The following is an 11,128-nucleotide window of genomic DNA, read 5'->3' as shown; positions in this document are numbered from 1 at the left end:
AGCCAGAGCCAGCAACAGTTACAGGCCAACAAGCGTTTTCTAATCAACCGATTTCGAAAACAGTGTCCCAGTATGCCAAATAGGAACACAAACCTGTTACTACTTGCCCCCCCCCTCCCCCAATGAAGCTACATGACCATTCTAATACCATATTCTGACGTGTTCTTATTCCTGAGTATATTAGATAACATAATTCAGCAATTAAATGCTATTTACGCTACGTTAAGTGCACAGTATCTAGCAGATAATCGCACCAATGTATCACACGGCGACTAATACCGTTCGCCAAGTAATTAATGTATAACGGTCATATTTCGCTTCTTTTACAAACGTTACAAACTATTACGAGTTCATAATTGATTTCTCATATTACTACGGATTCATTTGTTCATATACCTTCGAGGTTAACGTGCAGCATTGCACGTCACGCTAGAATAACGTATGACTGTACCTTCTGTTGTAGGTGCTGGTGTGCGTTCCCACAATTAAAATTCTGAATCCCCAAGTTATTTCTCTCCCAACGTGTAGGATATCACGCGTGGACAGCGTGAAATAAACTGCGCATGATCATTGAATCGAGTCATCATAGTGATTAGCGAATTATTAAATGGATAATGAGGGGGGGGGGGGGGGGCTTCTATACTCACCGCAGCTATTCCTGATTTATGTTATACCAACCTGTGCCTGTTAAATGTGCTGCTTTTATGTCGATGAAATAGAAATAGACGAATATTGACTGCAAGGTAGGTTCTTAACTACTGTTCCACCTGTTTATGAAACGAGTTTTGTTTACAGTCACATTCTGGTGTGTGATGTGCTTATGTTAAATGTTATATAAAATGTGCTTATGTTCAATAAAATTCTGCTAAAAGAAAATACATAGTACTGACGATTATACTCCATCATGCACATTTAACATATAGGCCTAACGTCGCTTTTATTGCTTATTTCAGTTAAATACCTGCTAAACAGTTTGACAATATCTCACCATACCTTCACCAATTGATAAAATACCTTTCTCAATTCCAAAATTATTATTCTTCCGTTGTTGTATAAATCAGACTGAAAAAGCTTCAGATAGCACTTCTCATTTCTCTTGCCGCGAACTTCTTCCAACAACTCGCTGCTAAAGTATCGATATTCTTATGTTCAAAGCGATAAGTATCGAAGCTTCGATAGAAGCTTGCCGGTTACTGTGCTAAGCAGCGTTGGCGGTCGGAAGAGTGTGCACTTTAATGTAAGTAACAAATGATAGACTTTTCTTCCTACTAACAGCACAAAGAGCCTGTTATAAAATGTAAATTCCTGCTATGTGCACCGGCTACTGTGTACTATCCACGTTTCTGTAACTTATATTCTAAGCAAACATGAATGTGATTTGAAGGTTATGTCTGCAGCTGCCCAGCTGAGCCGTGTCAAGCGAGCAGTCAGTGCGACCTTCCTCCGCTAGATAGCGCGGGCTGTATAGTTCTTGGGGCGACGGAGATAATTTGCGGGCGCCAGACCAGCTGAACCCTTTTTATTCTTTAAGAATTACGGAAGCTCGAGGTATAAAGTCACGTCAACATCGATGTCACTATAGACGACGCACAAGCTGGTGTAGATCATGGATGGGGAAGGGAAATCGGCCTTTCCAAAGAAAACATCTTGGCATTTTCCTTGAAAGATTTACCACTTCAACATCTCTGTCCATTCCGTACAAACCATTGAAAGATTTACCACTTTCAAAATCTCTATGTACATGCTGCACAAACCACTGTCAAGTGTTTGGCAGAGGATACGTCCCATTTCGCCAGTTAACTAGAGCTTTTCACCGCTACATTCACGTACGGAACACGGGAAGAATCTGTAAGTGCATCTATGCACGATGTAATTAATCTAATCTTGTCTTCACGGTTCCTATGGGAGTGACGTGTAGGGGATTGTAGTATATTTCTAAAATCAGTATTTTAAGACGGTTCTTCAAACTTTGTAAGTAGTCTTTCTGGGGATGGTTTCGATCTTCTTCAAGATTCTGCGGGTTTAGTTCTTTCATCATCTTTCTGACACTCCCCCGTGGGTGAAACAAACTTTTCAGTATCTCCTGTTAGTCCTGTCTGGTACGGGTCCTAAACATGTGAGCAGTGTTCTAGGCTGATTACATTTCCCTACCATTTTACCACTATATCGAAGTCTGCTATCTGCCTTTCGGATGAATGAGCCTATGTGATCGTTCCAGTTCATGTCCCTACAGATGTTACACTCTGGAATTGCTATGAGTTTACCAATTCCTTCTGTGACTGTCTGATATTACAGTCTTAGAATACTACATGTTTGTTTTGTGAAGGTTTAGGGAAATATAAAAAGCCTAAATGCAGTTGGACGGAGGGGGATGTCGACCATACTCCTCCTGAAAGGGAGTCTAGTGCCTTCACCAACGGACGAATTGCTATGTTTTTCGGTAAAACTAGGTTTAAGGATATTATTTCTCGTTATAAATATTTTAGCCTCTCATTATCACTAGCTGTTTTAAGTTAACCCTACATTAAATGCCCTTCGCTTGTGAATTTAAAGCACAGAATTATTCAGATATGAAGTCCTTGCCTTACTTTGAAAACAGCAACACCAGATTATCTCTCCCGCTTATCCATGTTACCGCGCACTCACAAACGCGTTGCTTCATAAGGCGGTAAACACCGCTCACATTAGCTGCCTCTACGTGAACCTATAGTTCGTAAACATGTGTAAGGCTCCGATAGCTTGTACTGAGCCATCAACCGTTCCTTAATATTCCATAGATGTTAAAAAGGACAAGTAAAGACACCATAACTGTGGTTAGTTGTGTCAAGCGTTTCACATAATCTACTTTGACCATGAGTGCTTTTGAAGTTCATTTTATATGGTATTAACGTAAGACATACAGATAATTGGAGTTTGAGTCCCGAAACGGATTGCTGTAGTTGTTTCCTTAATACTAGTAGTTCTAAGCTAAAATATTTATGAAGATTACCTTAACAGCCGCTTACTCCGGTCCTTAAGATTTTTTCCCCACCTTATACCTCTGCGCTGCCAGATGACGACTGATTAAATTAATTTTAGTAAATTTTTGTAGGTATAGAAAGAATATTGTGACAGCTGCTAGATAATTGAAGAAGTGTTCCAGTCAGTTTTTAACTGCTTGTTTCATCATATGCCACAGGCTTCCCGTTCCGGAGGAGTATAGTTCTTTCCCCTGCCGACTAACCGGATCTAGGTTTTTTCTTTTGTGAAGTCCAGCTCATCATATCGATTCGACGATGAAGAGGGGAGGACGAATTTTGCATTTCCCTTTATCAAAACGTCACTAATTACAGAGGAAAGCTAGATCATATCGACCCTGAGCTGTAGCTTAGAAAGAATTAAGATTGGTAAGAGAAGCGGCCGTAGTTTTGGTTGAGGTGATGATTGTAGTGATCCACAAGACCACCCCTTGCATCCGCACCTCTTCCAATCACAAAAGATTATCTGTTATCCACTTTCTTTAGTGTATGGCTCTTTCTTTAATGAAACTTCTCTCGTGTCGGGAAATGGCTCTTACATTTATACAATCTATGGTTACTTACAAAATTCGACGGTTGCCCTTCTTTTATAACTAGCGTCGACATTTCAGATTAGACAAAAAAGAAAAATGGACAAGTAAGAATAGCACTCGCGCTCTGAGTTCCGGACGAATTTAATTGCGTACATAGTTCACGTACAGTTTTGATGACTGAGTTTTCGAGTATCAAAATATGTGACATAAATGGCTGTCTTTTGATTGCACTGGCTCAGAAGCTAAATTTTTTTATTTCGCCAAGGAACCGTAGACCTTAGTATTGGACATAAATTTCAACGTGATACCTCTGACAGATCCTCAGAAAAAAGGCGTAATAGACAGACTTAAAGCAAAGCGGTCCTAAAAGGGTTTCGTTTTTACCGAGTGAGGTTGCAACACTGAAAAGCTGACATGTCTTGCGCTTCGTGATGGAATATATGGATACAAGAAAACATTTCTTCAAGAGTGGTTCCTTGACGAGTTGGATGAATTTTGTTATCCTGCAGGTAGAATAGATAAAGTAGGAAGATATAAGAAATACAAAATAGTAAGAACATTGCCTATAAAAAGAAAAAGCTGCTGAAATCCAAAAATATAAACCTTAAGACGATGGGAAGAGTAATCTAAGCCGGCCGGAGTGGCCGAGCGGTTCTAGGCGCTACAGTCTGGAACCGCGCGACCGCTTCGGTCGCAGGTTCGAATCCTGCCTCGGGCATGGATGTGTGTGATGTCCTTAGGTTAGTTAGGTTTAAGTAGTTCTAAGTTCTAGGGGACTGATGACCACAGCAGTTGAGTCCCATAGTGCTCAGAGCCATTTGAGCCAATAATCTAAGTTTTGAGCGTGACTCTGGGTGAGCACGAAATGTGGATAATTTATTTATTTATTTATTTAACTTGATTAGATTAGTGCTTTCAAGCCCACTCATATGGACCAAGTTCTACTCACACAGTATTTTTTGACAATCTTAGTTATTGAAGTAATGACAATTTTAATGTGAATGATGGTAATAAAATGGTATTATTAAAAAAGATTTATATATAAAATTATTTCTAAGACAGCAAGTTCTGAGGGAGAGAAACTTGAGAGTACTGCACTAGCTAAGATCTTTTGAAAATAAGTAACTTCCGGTTCAAAATAGGGATCCTTAGCTGTAATTAGTTAACGAGTGCGTACATGAACAAAGTCAGACGTTACTGTTGCTTAAGTAGATTTGTCAAAACCTATATAATCAAGGAGTTCATTACACAGTGGACCTCTGCTACTGAAAGGGACTTTTAGAAAGCAGCTGAATGATGGGGTAGAGCAGAAAGTATTTTTCTGTGATGGGAACGAGTGTTTGTGCTCTATTGTTCAGACAAGAGCTGTAAAGTCGAGGAGAGATACGAAGGGCTGTTTACGCTGATAAGTCGGCAGAGGAGACAGAGTGTATGACAATCTCTGGGCTCGTCTGCACAAAGGCAGTGTAGTTCTGAATGAGATGGTGATATATGATTAAAATAGTCGATCGTCACAGATATATGTGGTGCAGGCGGTCATCTCCTTTCAGGATCAGTGAGCTTTCATGTGAAAAACCTTACTAGATAACATCACTGTAATCAACAACTGGCAGTACGAGCATTTATACCACTTTCTTTTTCAGAACAAAAGGGACAGCTAGGTGCTCAGCACAATTTCAGTTTTCGTCAGTGTTTTCTCGTGGACTCCTTGCTGTGAATGAGAAATAATTGTCACATTAGGGCTAAAAATTATAGGGATTCCCAATGTTTCGGTCTAATGAGCCTTGTACGGCCAACTATGACCTCTTGGGTTTTTGCTGAACTGACCTTTAACTCTGTATTTCATGTCTATTTTGATAGTGCACATACATCATTCTCAATAGCTGTCTTCATGTATATCGATTATGTTCTCATGTATAATTGGAATATGTCAGCATACATGTGGTATTTACAGTAGTAGCAGATGATGTCACTGACAAGGACTGCCAAGAGTGTAGGACCTAATACAGAACTCTTGGGAAACGCCTGATGACAATCTGTCTCCATTGCGACTTTATGGTGCCGGACATGGCGCGTTTTTGGCGTAATGTCAGATACAAGCGAAACCAGTACTCGGAGAGAAATTTAGGCTGCAAAGTTTGGAAAATAAAACATGGAAGTCGACAGAGTCAAAAGCTGTGTTAAAGTCTCAGAAAAACGTTAGCCGCCTCCGTTCTCTACATGGAAAGCTGCCGGTTCAAATGGCTCTGAGCACTATGGGACTCAACTGCTGAGGTCATTAATCCCCTAGAACTTAGAACTAGTTAAACCTAACTAACCTAAGGACATCACAAACATCCATGCCCGAGGCAGGATTCGAACCTGCGACCGTAGCGGTCTTGCGGCTCCAGACTGCAGCGCCTTTAACCGCACGGCCACTTCGGCCGGCAGCTGCCGGTCATCTGTTATAGTAATCGCCTAGTAGGTTGTCTACAGTTAGTAATTGGTGAGTTGGTCGTGGACTGTATGTCGTAAGGCCCTGGAGAGCGTCGGAAGAATGAGAATAGGACGGTAATCGGACGGTCCTATGGCTACGTCCTTTTCGGGTAGTGCTTTAGTTCCTGTTTTCAGATCACAGGGAAAAGACCGTTAGTCAAGGCGAGGCTGAGGACCTCGGTTATTCTAGGCAGTGGACATATTCACAAGCCTTTGCAACGTGAGCTACCAGTGACTGTACAAAATCAGGTTGCTAGATCGAATATGGAAGGAGATGTCCTGGAAGAAGTCAAGAAGAAGAAAAAAGGCCTAATGAAGAACGTAATAAAACGAAGAGAATGGATGGCTACATATTACGTAAAAGTCATTGCTAACGACAATAGCTGAACGGAGAAAAGAATAGCAGGGCATGCCTAGATCGTCGATGATGAGGAATGCAGCGGCTGTACTGAAATGGACTGGAGAACTGTATCAATCAACCTTACGCATGAAGACCAAAACAAGAGAAATAAAGTCTCCCATAAGAAGTGGATTTCGGAGAACATGAATGAGGCGCAGGGACAGAAAAGAAGTCTATGGTATCCAGAATCTGGTTGAGAAATAATCGTAATGATGATCATTAGACCCAGGAGACCACCTTGTCATAATGTAAAAAACTATACTGGAGAAACTAACATTGCGGGAACGGTCACAGTGATGTTATTCTGGGTCTAATGATGATCGTCGGTGGATCCAGAAGAAAGCCACTGTAGCCATGGTCGATGATTTGGTTTCTGCAACATAGTTTTTTACATTATGATGTCGCACGATGATCAGAAAACTTATGTCATACTGAATACAGTTCAAAGGGTAAAACGTTGTAGGTGTTCTGTGGATCATCCTTGCGTAGAAAAGAGTGAAAAGTCAAGAAAGACGAGCTCATGTAAATACGATAGTATTATTTACTGTTACAGTTTGTCATATTGTACTGCATGGTGAGAGGAAAGTTAGAATTATTGGTGCACATCGAGACACTTCGCACTGGAGTAGAATGGAGCAAGGACTAAACCGTCGCTCTTGAAGAAGTGACCCCGGTATTTGAGTGATTTAAAGAAAACACGGAAAACCTCAATTAGGATGTCTCGACGGGGGTTTGAAATCGCTCATCCCAATTACACTGTCTTAACCATTGCGCCAATTCATTCGGTCATTGATGTGCTGTAGAGCAACCAATATAGTAGTTCAGAGCATTTGAGGTGCTTACTGCTAGAGGTAAAAGAATACCGCAAACGACGTAGCCTTCAGAGACCGAGAAAAAAAAAGAAAACAGTTAGCCATCCGTTACCCAAACTGGAGGAAGAAGAAACTTTCATTAAAGAAAAAGTTAATCCCGTACCACAAAATAAAGTAGGTCCATGAATAAGAACAAATTGAGCAGTTTTAGAAACTCCTCTGGTTTCGTTCTTTTTACCCTTAGCAGAAGATGTCGAAGCACCAAGAGTGCCGTCCACATTAACAAGTGATTTGTAAACCAACATTCGCCGGCGACGACGAAAATACCGTGGACTGTTAAAGGTCAGTTCAGCAAAAACCCAAGAGGTCATAGTTGGCCGTACAAGGCTCATTAGACCGAAACATTGGGAATCCCTATAATTTTTAGCCCTAATGTGACAACTATTTCTCATTCACAGCGAGGAGTCCACGAGAAAACACTGACGAAAACTGAAATTGTGCTGAGCACCTAGCTTTCCCTTTTGTTCTGAAAAAGAAAGTGGTATAAATGCTCGTACTGATAAGAGTCCACATCCGCTGCGTGCGCCAGGACTGATGCTATAAATAGCACACTGTTCTGTCTAGCGCATTCACTTGGTTTGAGTGAATAGCCACTGAGGCACTGCTTCTTACAATGATGCGTAAACGCTGTTTTCGTCGTCGCCGGCGAATGTTGGTTTACAAATCACTTGTCAATGTGGACGGCACTCTTGGTGCTTCGACATCTTCTGCTAAGGGTAAAAAGAACGAAACCAGAGGAGTTTCTAAAACTGCTCAATTTGTTCTTATTCATGGACCTACTTTATTTTGTGGTGCGAGATTAATTTTTTCTTTAATGGAAGTTTCTTCTTCCTCTAGTTTGGGTAACGGATGGCTAACTGTAGCTTTCGTTGCTTGTAACAATGCAGTTAGAGCCGGTTTGGAATCCTTTGAAAGTCGGGAAATCTTAGCCTACCGTACTATACCTGTTTCTGAGATTATTATTGCTACTGACGGTTCCTACCTTTTTCCGCACGGGAGTTTGTCTTTGTCTTGTCGTAGACGTTGTAAGATAAATTCCGATTGTAGTATTCACTTATGGGTGAAGGCTAGTGGTCCTTCTTCTTTGGAAGATTGTCGCATTGTGGACCTACAACGGAGCAATCTTCTCAGCAGAGATTGCTGACAAATGACGGTGCTATGTGACAATCATTAGCAACAAATTCCACTGATATTAAAATAACTACCAAAATCTGAAGACTGATGACCTCTGTTTTCTGGGACCATTAATCACCATCATTCAATGAACTTAGACCCCAAAGTGTACCATAAGTGTTCTTGCCGTTGTGGTACTCTTAGTTGAGTTCGTATGTCTATTCCAAACCGCCGCTATATAATAATCTTGCGGCCCAAGATCACCTTCCCACCGTACAGACATCGTCGTTACACGGTTTTCATACAGCTCACCGTGCACGGAAGTATTTAAGTACGGATTTATATTGGACAATACTGTACTGGTCAGTATCAGATGATATTTTGCTTGCATTATATTTTTTGTCTACATTGTGGACGTCCGTAAAATAGTGACGACCATATAAAACGAGACTGGAAAAGTTTGGATTCTGTCCGTAAAGCTGTGTAAGCTTGAAAACTAGGAGATAAATTCCTACTGCACTGCCAGTCCTAAAACCCTGTACAATGTACGTGTCTGTCCTGTTTGAGAAATGTGGACTTCCTCTTTTTCTCATGCTAATAAAGCGTACTACCTGTCTGTGTATTCTGAAAAATTCATGGCACGTTTCCCGCAAGTGGCGCCTGCATTTAAAGCAGAAGTTGTGAAACTAATTAATATTCATGTAACCAGGAAACTAAAAACGCCCGATAAAACTTAACGAGCTTCCTCAAATAACTCGAGTCAGTCTCCAACTGCCAGTTTTTAATTAGGTCCTTGTCAGTTCTGCATAACAAGTTTCACAATTAGCAAACATGAGAAAAGATAACTAATAGTAAATTATTCTCACTGTGTCTCTAACAGCACCAAGTAGCTGCACTGTTGGAGCACGTTACTTTCTCTACGATATTTCAAACAATTCTGATTTGATTCCTTCCCTGACGACATTTCAGTGGAGTCGGTGATCTGTTCCCAATGTCTGTGAAATTGATGCTCTTTAACTAACAAATAAACAAAAGACTGGTTATTATCGAAAAATTCAGAACAAATGAATGTTTTTTATGTGTAAAACCCCAAATTTTGCGTATTCCAGGTTATATATGTAGCTAAAACGATGTAGAATGGAATAATGATGAACTTATCAATCTGTCAAATAAAATCGCCTGTGACAGGTTAACGCAGCGCATACATTTAAAAAAAATTGTCATAATTCCAGTGCAAACGTGAGAGCAACAAGAAGGCAGAGCGGCGAGAGGACCAGTTCAGCTGAATATACGACAGCAACAGGAGAGGGTTCAGAGAGTAATCAACTAAGAAACAGAACGGAAAATACGTTGCAAAATTGAAACTAACAGTGGGTCAGATATGATAGTCGGATGCTTCTATAGGCCACCTGCATCAGCAACCGTAGTAGTTGAGCGCCTCAGAGAGAACCTGCAGAACGTCGTGAAGAAGTTTCGTGATCATACTATTGTAATAGGGGGAGACTTCAATCTACCAGGTATAGAATGGGATAGTCACACAATCAGAACTGGAGCCAGGGACAGAGACTCTTGTGACATTATCCTGACTGCCTTGTCCGAGAATTACTTCGAGCAGATAGTTAGAGAACCAACTCGTGAAGCTAACGTTTTAGACCTCATAGCAACAAATAGACCGGAACTTTTCGACTCCGTGAATGTAGAAGAGGGTATCAGTGATCATAAGTCAGTGGTTGCATCAATGACTACAAGTGTAATAAGAAATGCCAAGAAAGGAAGGAAAATATATTTGCTTAACAAGAGTGATAGGGCACAAATCGCAGAATATCTGAGTGACCACCATCAAACGTTCATTTCTGAGGAAGAGGATGTGGAACAAAAATGGAAAAAATTCAGAAACATCGTCCAGTACGCCTTAGATAAGTTCGTACCGACTAAGGTCCAAAGCGAGGGGAAAGATCCACCGTGGTATAACAATCATGTACGAAAGGTACTACGGAAACAAAGAAAGCTTCACCATAGGTTTAAGAGTAGTCGAATCATAGCTGATAAGGAAAAGCTGAACGAAGCGAAAAAGAGCGTAAAGAGAGCAATGAGAGAAGCATTCAACGAATTCGAACATAAAACATTGGCAAACAATCTAAACAAGAACCCTAAAAAGTTTTGGTCATATGTAAAATCGGTAAGCGGATCTAAATCCCCTATTCAGTCACTCGTTGACCACGATGGCACCGAAACAGAGGACGACCGAAGAAAGGCAGAAATACTGAATTCAGTGTTCCGAAACTGTTTCACTGCGGAAAATCGTAACACGGTCCCTGACTTCAGCCGTCGCACGGACGCCAAAATGGAAAATATTGAAATAAACGATATCGGAATTGAAAAACAACTGCTATCACTTAGTAGCGGAAAAGCATCCGGACCAGACGAGATACCCTTAAGATTCTACAGTGATTATGCTAAAGAACTTGCCCCCTTTCTATCAGCAATTTATCGTAGATCTCTGGAAGAACGTAAAGTACCTAGCGACTGGAAGAGAGCACAGGTCGTTCCCATTTTCAAGAAGGGTCATAAATCAGATGCGAATAATTATAGGCCTATTTCACTTACGTCAATCTGTTGTAGAATAATGGAACATGTTTTGTGTTCTCGTATTATGACGTTCTTAGATAATACAAATCTCCTTCATCATAACCAACATGGATTCCGCAAACAGAGATC

General features: G+C 40.8%; 1 protein-coding gene across 1 annotated transcript in view; it reads left to right on the top strand.

Moving 5' to 3' along the window:
* The first annotated feature begins 1,182 nt into the window (after window positions 1-1,182).
* Window positions 1,183-11,128, top strand: part of LOC126259687 (5-formyltetrahydrofolate cyclo-ligase-like) — a 123,481-nt gene continuing 113,535 nt past the window's right edge. The window contains exon 1 of the mRNA XM_049956646.1: window positions 1,183-1,237. The gene's annotated coding sequence lies outside the window, so the exon portion shown is untranslated. The remainder of the gene's footprint in view (window positions 1,238-11,128) is intronic.

This window comes from Schistocerca nitens, chromosome 5 (assembly GCF_023898315.1).
Source record: "Schistocerca nitens isolate TAMUIC-IGC-003100 chromosome 5, iqSchNite1.1, whole genome shotgun sequence".
Taxonomy (NCBI): domain Eukaryota; kingdom Metazoa; phylum Arthropoda; class Insecta; order Orthoptera; family Acrididae; genus Schistocerca; species Schistocerca nitens.
The sequence above is the reverse complement of the archived record's forward strand: the minus strand, read 5'-3'. Positions and strand labels throughout refer to the sequence as shown.